Source organism: Macrobrachium nipponense, chromosome 19, assembly GCF_015104395.2.
Source record: "Macrobrachium nipponense isolate FS-2020 chromosome 19, ASM1510439v2, whole genome shotgun sequence".
In the NCBI taxonomy this organism is placed as follows: Eukaryota; Metazoa; Arthropoda; class Malacostraca; order Decapoda; family Palaemonidae; genus Macrobrachium; species Macrobrachium nipponense.
The window spans coordinates 25,562,100-25,573,460 of NC_061088.1; the positions used below are offsets into that span (position 1 = coordinate 25,562,100).

Genomic DNA, 11,361 nt, shown 5'->3' on the forward strand with positions numbered 1-11,361 from the left:
ATTAGTTATTGTTATTTTTTCATTTGTTCTTATGGAAAATTTTTGTTGAATTTTTTTCAACCTTTAGTGATTACTTATTCATTTGTTTGCTATTTACAATAGTGTTTCCCATAATTCTTTTGGCTCTTTTTCTCATTTTTTCAAACCTTGGGTCGTTCTATTCTGAGTCTTAACTCACAAGTTTATGACCTTGTTGGTTTGTTTGAGAGCTATTATGATTTTGATTTGCCAGCTGTTATGAAGTATTATTTTATTAATGCGTGTGTAACTTAAAAAAAAAAAAAAGATGTATTTTTGTTGTCGGTACCTTTGTTGTTGTGACGTCAGAGACTTTACTTTTATATCAATCAGTTTTCCGTGTGAGCATTTTTTTTTATAATAATATCGATAATATTATTATTATGGATGAAAAGATCCCCGTAATATATGTATATATATATATATATATATATATATATATATATATATATATATATATGTGTGTGTGTGTGTGTGTGTGTGTGTGTGTATTACGGGGATCCTTTCATATTGAATAAATATTATCGCTATTATTATTAAAGAAATGCTCGCACTCTCACGGAAAAACTGATTGATATCAAGTAAAAATCTCTGGCGTCCGCTGTAACAAATGTACCGACACTAAAAAAAAATATATTAGTAAAATTTTTTTTTTTTAAGCTTTATATACATATATATGTATATACCTATACATATATATAATTTTCCGCTCTGGAAAAGATATATACATATATACATACATATATATATATATATATATATATATATATATGATATAAAATAATATATATATATATATTTCTACGCTCTGCAGAAGATTTCGTTTTTACGTATTCCAGCATAGGCCCTACTAATTCTCTGTTGCATCCTTTAGAGGCTTCGGCTTCTTTTTCGAAAACCTTCCACCAGTTCTGTGTTTTTGTAAGGGATTTTATCAAAGGTTTCAAGGCACCAAAACGACGCGTTGTGGGGTTGTTCTTTCAAATCATTCGTATTCTTGCTGCTGTTGTTGCCAAGGGTGTTATATTTACTATTTACTGTCTCTTTCATTTCAGTTTAATTTTTCCAATTAAATTCCTGACAATCTTCTGTGTAATTTTTAGTATAGCTCAGCGATGATTTTGTTTTTCGTAAATATGTCACAAATATATACTTTATATGAATTTCCTAGAAAGGTTTTATTGATATGCAAGTTAAGAATTATTTTGTAAGATTTTTCCTTTCAACTATACAACAGCAATAAAACTCCAAAGCGTTGAGAAAGAAGCCGGTTTATAAATTCCACTATTTTTCAAAATCATTTGAAAGTTTCATTATTAGTTTGTATAATAAAGCTTACCACCAGTATATGAGTGATTGCTCCATTTCCAATTTCTTATCGTCAGTCTGATAAAACTATTTTTTTTACCATTTATTTCATATGAAAAAGTGTTTTTTTTCTTTCTCTTAGCCTTAGTCGCTTAACGTATGTGCCACCTGCCACAATTTTTTTTTTTTTTCCAAATGAAAGAAAGAAAAAGGTGGGAGGGAAAAAGGACGATTTTTCCCGTTTAAGAAGACTGGAAAAATGCATTTTTATATAGAAGGAAAAGTTTGCTGCATTTTTAAGTGAAAGACAAAAAATGCAACAAGAAAAGTTTATTGCCGTTTTCCAGTCATGCTATCAAAACCTGCCAGTTTTCTTGACCACCTGTCAGAAACTGATTTCGCGTTGCGCTGTTATTTCTTTTTCCATTTCAGTTTATGCGATTTCTAAACTCCAGTATTCAGGTATCGTCAAAGTACGTAGAACTCTGGTTTCCTTTAAATATATAAAAAAACTATGCTTAATCATGCTCAGAGCTCAGCCTAAAATTTATGGAACCAATAGACATTCTCTGTCAGCTTCACTTTCATTCCATCTTCCTTTACTTCATCTCCTTAATTCTCTAGATCTCTTGATCTTGCTGTCCAACCACTCCAACTGCCGAAAGGCTTGACGGCCTAGATGTCATAAAACCGATGTCATAAAACCTAGATGTCATAAAACCTAGATGTCATAAAACACTGGATTTACTAACCCGAATTCTAACGCACATTGTCAACATCTGGATTAGCTGAAAATATACTCATATAATTCTTTAACTTACAAGAAGTCCATTTAAATTGGCAAGCAGTCTTCCTTTCCACTACTGTTTTGGTGAACTATTTGATATCTGAAAGCTGTTTGGATATCACGTATCACCAGCACTTACCTTCGCCACTGATAATGGTCTGGTCTGGTTCAGTATCCTCTAACCGTCTAACGTCTGCCTGGCTATTTCTTTATCTGTATGCCTTCTGCCTGTTAGATATATGTTTACCTGCCAGGTATATTACTTACCTTGATGTCAGCCCACATGATGTATTTACCTTTAACCATTATATCTGTCAGCGTAATGTACTTACCTAATATGTGTCTGACCATTTGATGTATTCACCTATATATGTCTGTCCCCATGATGTATTTACATGTATGTCTATCCTCGTGATGTACTTACCTGTATGTATGTCGGCAAGATATCTGTGTGACTGTCTGTCAGTAGGATGTATTTACTTGGGTGCGTTCACAAGATGTATTCACCTCTGTCTGTCCACAAGATTTATTTACCATTATGTCCATCCACTCAATATGTTTATGTGTATGTATGTGCACAGTATGTTTGTCTGTCCCATATGTTGTAATAGATCATAGATCAGGACTCAGATGTGTCATTATAGTTTATTTAACTATGTTATTATTTATTTATTTATTTATTTATTATTTTATTTATTTATTACGAACTCTGGGTAATTTCTCTTTGGATGCTGACACGTTTGACTGGTACCGTGACCTGTTAGACCATTACGGTCAGCGAGGCTGGCGTTGCCTGGATCTCATTCGCTGTTAATACGGTGCCATTTGATTTCGCTGTCTGCTAATATGGCGTGATTTGTTCAGCAATGCGAAATCATTTGACGTTCCAGATTGGCAGCTGGGTATACTGCTTGCTCTCTTTTCACAGACATCGGAATGAATGACTGTGGATCTCTTTAAATGTTGCGGCGACATCGTGTGATTACAGGTGATAATGGGATGTTATTTGGCTTCTCTGGTGGAATTCGCTGGTTTTGGTCACTTCAGGACAAGTGGTCTCTGGGAAATTTTGTGGTGGTGTTGGGCGGGGTGGGGGGGGGAGGGTTAACTTTGCTCTTCTTTGGGTGATTTTTGTGTGCGTGTACTTTGCTCTTTGGTGATTTTGTGGTGCGTGTACGTGTAAGTATGTATTAATGTATGTATACATACATACATACATACATACATACATACATGGTCTATGCGCAAGATGGTCACCTCAGCAGGCTCACACACACACAATTGCGCACAGACCATTAACAGTAATTCCCGGTGGAGCCACTCATTCATTAGTTGCTATTGCGTCTTACTTCGATGTAATATGTGCTACTGTGTATTTAGTTTTTATTACTTGACTATTGCTTTTTTTGTTTTTACTGTTTTGATAAAAAAGAAATAGAAGCATTAAGAATAAAAAAATGAAAATAGAAATAAAAAATATTAAAATAAAAATGAAAAATAAAACAAACATAATTTATTCTCTTGATATGTGTAATGGAATGTTGACAACTCTTAATACATGCACAGTCATCGGGGATGAGACATTTGTGTTTGTAGTCTACAAGTGTTGTATTTCCTATGCAAGTTGTTCTCTGGTTTTAATTTCATAAACTTCCCTGAAGTACAGAAGATGTGATTGGACCATTACTGATCCCTGGAATGGACATCTCTGCTCGCTGCTAGTATAGCAAAAAAAAAAAAAAAAAAAAAAAAAGTGCAATGTTTCTTTAGTTGAGGAATCATGATACATGTTGCGCATAAGATCGAGAACATATATCTTTAATCCCAAACCTATTTCCAGTTTAAGGGAAATCAGCAATTTTCAAGAACAGGGACCAACGCGTGTCAGAAAAGGCAAAGAACAAATGGAAAATCAAAGTATTTAACGCATAATTCAGCGGAGATTTGATTTCATTACACTTAATACCTCATTAATGGAGAGTCAATACCTTCGGGGTCCTCGAAGTAGTGTTCTACTCCTGTTTAATTCCTGTCGGCTTCTTTTACCAACGAGGGAAAAAAGTAAAAAGCCATGACTATTTATTCCGCTTAATAGTCTCCATGCTAGAATTGAAATAAAAAAAAATAAATATAACTTTTATCATCTTATCTGCAGCACTAGCCTCCCTAGAATTGAAGTAAATGAAAAAAGAAATATAACATCATCCTGTCTGCAACACCAGCCTCCATCTCCCGCCCCCCACCCCACCTCCTCACCTTCAGCATTATGAAGTCAGTCACAACCATTCACGTAATGAGTAAGCCCTCCCGTACACATTAGGCGCGATTTGTATTAATGACATGTTGATCAATGCAAAGGGCGGGATTAGGCTCTCTTCCAAAACATTGCAATAATCGCCACTCCCCCGTGATAGCCGCTGCATCGCGATTCATGCAGATCGAACTTTGTTCCTCTGCTTTTTATTTTATGGTATTTCGCTTAAAAAAAAAAAAAAAAAAAAAAAAGCATTTTCACCTTTTTCTGAGGGGGCCAAAACGATTCGGGTTCGGTTCATGATCGGCCGCTGAAAAGTCGGGATGGAATGATTCTGCACCTTAATCTGCGAGTTCTAGCTCCCCCCCCCCCCCCCCCCCCCCCCCCCCCCCCCCCCCCCCCCCCCCCCCCCCCCCCCCCCCCCCCCCCCCCCCCCACACACACCCCAGTTCCCCTTCTCTTTCCTCAACCCTCCCCCCCGCTACCTGGTGAACCCAAATATGTAAGAAATTACATGACTTTTTATTATGTAGTGATCAGTGGGACAGTCAGTGTCACTGAATTTTTTTTCTGTTAATTTCAGATTTTACGTAATGCTTTTATCAGTGTTTTTACTTAATTATCAAGTATTTGTTGTTATTTTTGTGTGTACATTTCCCTAAGTTATTTGATTTTTTTATTTATATTCATCGTACTGCTATTTTTATTTTATATTCATTAGTTTGGTTTAATTTTATTTTATTTTTATTATTTTACTTACTTTTTTATGTTTTATGTATTTAACTTTAATTATTTTATCCAGTGTTTATTTTTTTATTTTTTTTTTTTATTTTTTTTTACTTTTGTAGATATCGTATTAATTTTTCTATTTAGTTTTTATTTAGCTTTATTTAGTTTTTTAGTAATTTTTTATCTTGTATATTAATTGTATTTATTTATTTATTTCAATTTATTTTACTTTTTTATCATATATTTAGTCATTTATATATATATATATATATATATTATGTATATATATATAATTTAGTATATATATATTTATATATATAAAGTTTATTTATTGATATTGAATTAGATTGATTGATATTATTTATTAATTGATTTTGATTATATATCTTTATTAATTTATTTCGATTTTCATTTACTCGTGTTACATATGAGCAAGAGCCCGTCCTGGCATAAGGCCAGCTTAATCTTAAACAATATTGTGTTACATATTTCATTTTTATTTATTACTGTTTTATATTTTCTTTTTTCATCTCTTTAGTTTTATGTATGTTTTTATTTATTTCTATGTATTTTTATATATTTATGGTGTTTTTATTTATTTATTCATATTATTTTTTCCTTAATTACTTACGTTTGTTTATTTAGCTACCTTAATTCTTTATTTTTTTGTATTAATTCTTTTTAACCAATTTTATTTTTCCTAATAATATTTTGCTTTGTATATATATTTATTGTATTTCAATTTATCTTTATTTATGTAATATTTATTTTTATTTAATTATGTTTATTTTTATATTTTATATTTATCTTTATTTTTTATTCATTTTATTACGCCTTGATATTTTCAATTTGGTAAATTTTGCGTACTTTTACTGGTTTTTCATTTTTATCGTTTTACACTTACTCAATAAATTTTTATTCTCTTTATATATTTTTACACGATTTTTTTCCATATACTTCTTTGAACTTTCATTTATTTACTTTAGTTTTGTTTACTGATCAGTTTATTTTACTTTTTACTTTTTTTATAAATATATATATATATATATATATATATATATATATATACTATATATATATATATATATATATATATATATATATATATATATATATATATATATATATATATTCATGTCTTGTTATTTAATAATTCATTTCATCTTTTATTAATTTATATATTTTACATCTTCATTATATGTTTTGTTTATATTAAATCATATACTGTTTTTCATTATTGTTTTTTAATTCATATATTTGTTGTGTTTTGGGACCGGCATGAGGCCTTAAAACCAATAGTGAGTAATTACAGAAAAGTTTTTTCATTATTGTTTTTATTTATGTGTTTGTTGTATTTTGGGACCGGCATGAGGCCTTAAAATCCAATACAGTGAGTACATTACAGAAAAAGTAACGGTTGGTCGCTGCCATTGCATTGAACAAGGGCTAGCAACACAATCGCCAAACATCAGCCTTAGAAACTACAGCGCTGAAATCAATAAATAATAATAATAATAATAATAATAATAATAATAATAATAATAATAATAATAATAATAATAATAATAATGAAAAGTTTGAAGTTTTTAGAAAGAGTAAGAATTGTTAATAGCTGAAATTTGTACCAGATCTATCGACGAATATAAAGAAGTTAGCAAAGAAGATTGCACAGTGGGTAACATACGAGCATCTTCGAAGGTCACTCGTCAGTGGATAAGTGAATGCAGTGCATTTTAATTGAGGGTATATTTTCAATCGTGTGTGTATTGGCAGGAAATCTGAAGGAAAGATCTACAGAATCTAATGGAGCTTGGTAGTGATTTTCAAACGACAATGTTTCTCATTTGACGTTTAAAGTCACGGAAACTTTCTCGCCTTTGAGCTGATTCCTCCGAAAGATTGGGTATCCTGAGATTATCCAGTGGATGCATCTTTCAAGTTTCATCCCGTTTTATTTTCCGTTTTTTGAGGTATCTTGCAACCGCGTGCGCACAGCCTTATGCGCGGATTCAAATAACAGAAGAAGGACTGTTTCTGTAGGCTCACTTTCTTCCGTTACTTTTAACAAAATCAGTTAGGTCCGACTGCGAGAGTATCAGAAAAAATAGTCATTTCAGGGAAGAGAAAGAAGCAGCCTTGCAACACACAGGCTACTTAACAACGAAAACTGATGTTTTCTATGTTGCCCCAAATATTTCTTTCTTCTTTTTCATGTGCGGTTTTCTGGTGTGCTTTGCCCTCGCAGTTTATTGCAGGATATGCTAATTCTTTAGATGGTAAAAGAAAGTAAATATTTCTCGTCTCTCCTTCTTAGAGAGTAAGAAAGAATGTACCGTAAAGATGAAACGGGAACAGTTCTCACAAAGAGATATGTATGGTTATTATATATCACACAGCAAAGGGTTTGAATTCTCGCATATTTTATTAAGCGTATGGGACATACACTCCTCTATAATATACTCTTACATTAATCATGAAATGTAACATGCATTACCATAAATTCTATGTATATTAAGCATAAATTATGACGTACATTCATAGATTGTGAAACTATAATTGTAAAATAAATGTACAACAGTCTGAAGTTATCAGAATTTTTCTTCTGAATTATACTATTTGGGCAAATATTGGTAATTAATTATGCACATATCTGTAAAGTAGGTATATGGGAAATTATTACAATGTCATACTCATTCTAACGGAAAATACGGCATGCACACCGCTAAAAATATTGTAAATAAAAAAAAAAAAATAAAAATAAAATAAGTCTCGGTAAACATGCATATGGAACAGAGCCTTCTTCCGAGTTGTGTGTTCTTTATAAATAGTTACTTACGACAAGTATGCATCCCTGCTCCCTTTATTTCAGTATAAGACATTCCTTATGGTATGTATGTACGCTTGCTAATCCTCTCTCTCGTTCGCATCACAGACACTATAGGACTGCGTATTGTTTTTCCTTCATCGTCCGCTTTCGCTCCTTCCGCTGGAGAGAGAGAGAGAGAGAGAGAGAGAGAGAGAGAGAGAGAGAGAGAGAATTTTACTTGTTTTGTATTCAGAAGTCTAAGACCATTTAATTCATGTTTCCTTATGTGGGTTTGTGTTCAACTACGCATGCGTGGAGTATTTATATACTCTCTCTCTCTTCCCGAACTTAAGTTTCTTTGGAGTTTTTTTTATTTTTATGTAGTATTCGTGAGTTGTGAATTGTAATATTAGGAGTATTTTTATCCATTCTATATGACTGTGTTTGAACACCAGATTGGCAGGATATCAATGCATTAATTTTAAATTTAAAAACAGAAGTCTTCAGCCTTTTTAAGATAATCCGGTTTGTAATTATGGTTCACTACTACATGTGAAAATATCTTGATGTTTAGTTGTCCACGTTAATTAAGCAGAATGTTAGTCTTCAGCTAATGGCGATAGTTTATTGAAGTTGTAATACTGACAGATTGCCTTCTCTTTAAGTAAAAAATTAAACATTGAGTAAGAGTCATAGAACGAAAAGTTTTAATTGGTTCTAAATATGGAAAGCCTTTCTGTAACATTATTCATTCTAAAAATCAGTGAAACTGATTGATTGAACTCTAGAATGCATTCTGTCAAATTTTTCGAAGGCCGTATGTATTTTATGTCTATCGCTTGATTTCTTCAGTTTCCACCCTTCCAGGGTCATTGGTCTTATAATAGTGCTTATCAACAGCCTAAGATGTCCAGACTTAATTTAAAGGAACATCATCAGCACAGTTTTTGTAATCTTCACGGAATAGCAAAGTTACTCATCTTTTCCCTCTATAGTTTTCTATGGAAAAATTTTACTTCCTAAAAGTCAGCAATAATGGCTGAGTCGTACACGTTTGAAAAGTTATATTGGGAGGGGAAAAAGTGGTTGTAGTTGTGTTTCCTTGTATTAAATTCCGCAATCCATGGTAAAAATAAAAAATAAAAAAAATAAATAAATAAATAAAAATAAATAAATAAAAATAAATAAATAAATAAAAATAAAATAAATAAATAAAAATAAATAAATATAAAAATAAAAATAAATAAATAAATAAATAAATAAATAAATAAATAAAAATAAATAAATAAATAAAAATAAATAAATAAAAATAAATAAAAATAAATAAATAAAAATAAATTCAGTTCAGTTTGAACGCGTTCAGATGTTTACCCGGAGCGAATAAAATAGCTTTGCCGATTTTAGTTAAAGGGGAGCGTTTGTAATTCAAAGTAGCATAGAGTTTGAAAGCCAATAAGTCAGTAGACTCGAAGTAAATTATTATTATTATTATTGTTGTAGGTGCCAAGTCTCTCGTTATAGAAGATTTTAGACACTTAGAACGCATACCTCCGATAAAAAAATCCTGGCGCCTCATCCTGATTCATTTCAAGCTTTTATTAACTTTGTTCATAGCCTAATTACTCCCAATCGTACACACTGCCAAACACGTATTTTCATGTAAATCCGTCAGTGGCATCTAATGAACAAACACAAGAACGAACAATCGGCCTCTTCCGGAGACCGAATAGTGAATGAGAGGAGATGAATAAGCATCTTCTGATGAGGTCATTAAACATGACATTTCAGAGATACTCTGTAATACACAGATAGCTTGAATATACTGTATGGCATTCACAAATATTTAAGAGATTGTTTATAGCATGGAAACTAAAACGACAGATGACTCATTGAATACATTTGTAAGAGGCTACTTTATGTTCGAAAGAGATCACAGTTTCAAAGAGATTGCTATCTAAACTGGCCTAAAAGAAACCAGTTTGCTCAAAACCTTTGATTCAGAGGGTATGTTATTGTATCTTTTACCGACTTTTAATTAATGAGCTTAATGAGTGATTGCGGGATTCTTTTGTCGCTCTAGTTACCCGAGTTCACGGGAAGAGTCTAAGAAATGGCGTACTATTCCTCCAATGTGACTGACTTGTCTCTGGCCCATTAACGTACAGGTGCCACAGTGGAAGGGATAGTGGTCTTCAAACTTTTTCAGGTCATGGCCTACTTTAGATATCTCCAAATACCCATGGCCCACTACTTAAGATTTAGAATAGGAATTGATAAGTTCAAAGTACAACATATAGTTTCCCAGAGCTGGAATAAATTCAATATTCAAATATGTTCCGAATCTTTTCATGACCATTTTTATGATCTAAAAATTAACTAGTGAAAAACTACTGGGATAGAGTAAGAAAAAGAAAATATATTTGTTTCCATATTTTTACATATACTGTTTATTTATAATTATAGGTCAGGATAAAAGAAAGTATATTTTTATTTTTATATGTTGTTTATTTAACTTTAAATTCTACATTTTTTTTTCTCCGTGGCCCACCTAATAATCAGCCCATGGCCCAGTTTGAAAACTACTGGTCACTCAGAGGATCTCCCTTGCTGGAAATTTCTCACCTACTTTACTTGCACTCTGCTAGTTACAGAAAACATTTCAACTCATTCCATATTTCAGGAATGTCAACTCTGCTAATGATAATGGATTTGTGCCTGTGAAACATAAATATCTTTTTTTCAGTTTTTCATACTTTACCCCCAGAAATGAGAATATTAAAACTGAAAGGAATCATTCAAGTCACAGAATATTGTTTTATGCGAATAAAAATTTCATGCAAAAATTGTGAATCAGTTATCAGCCTAATGTTTTGCAATTACAGTATATTTGACTCTCCATCTAACTGTAATTGGCTGTTAGATTTTAAGGTAGTAGTGAATTCAAAATCAGCAAAAATGTCATTTTCTAATTGTTGTCATACTTACAGGGCTGACTTGGCCGTTACTAGAGGCTGTGAGTATCGAACGGAACGTTGGAAGAAGCACAAGGAATTCACCGTAAGTGGAAATTGTGACAAAAACCATTGGGACTTCACATGTAATTTGCAACATTCAATAACTATAGCCTACCTTTGAGACCTGATTTGTTTTGGTGTGAAAAGTGAAATCACACTTTTAATAACCAGTATTTGTAAGAAATCTCTTTTAGCACTATTAGGTATATGTTTAATATGCGTACATATAAACCCTTAGTTTTGATAAGTTAGAAACCTAGAGAAATTAGAGCATGCAAACTGCATGGTATCTACAAGTAAGGAATCAGCAAGTGGGGATGGTATATCTTGGGGAGTTGTTAGCGTAAAGCTTTCATTCTTATCAAATTATGCCTTTGAAGAGCTTTACTGAGCAAACTTTCTGCAGTTCAGGCTCATTAATCTGCATGCATAGTGTGTATGCTCA

At 32.1% G+C, this 11,361-nt stretch overlaps 1 long non-coding RNA gene across 1 annotated transcript in view; it reads left to right on the forward strand.

Moving 5' to 3' along the window:
* The window catches only part of LOC135212776 (uncharacterized), a 313,958-nt gene extending 302,811 nt beyond the window's left edge, over nt 1–11,147 (forward strand). Inside the window, exon 3 of the long non-coding RNA XR_010313992.1 lies at nt 10,890–11,147. This is a non-coding gene — a long non-coding RNA (uncharacterized LOC135212776). The remainder of the gene's footprint in view (nt 1–10,889) is intronic.
* Nucleotides 11,148–11,361: the final 214 nt, after the last annotated feature.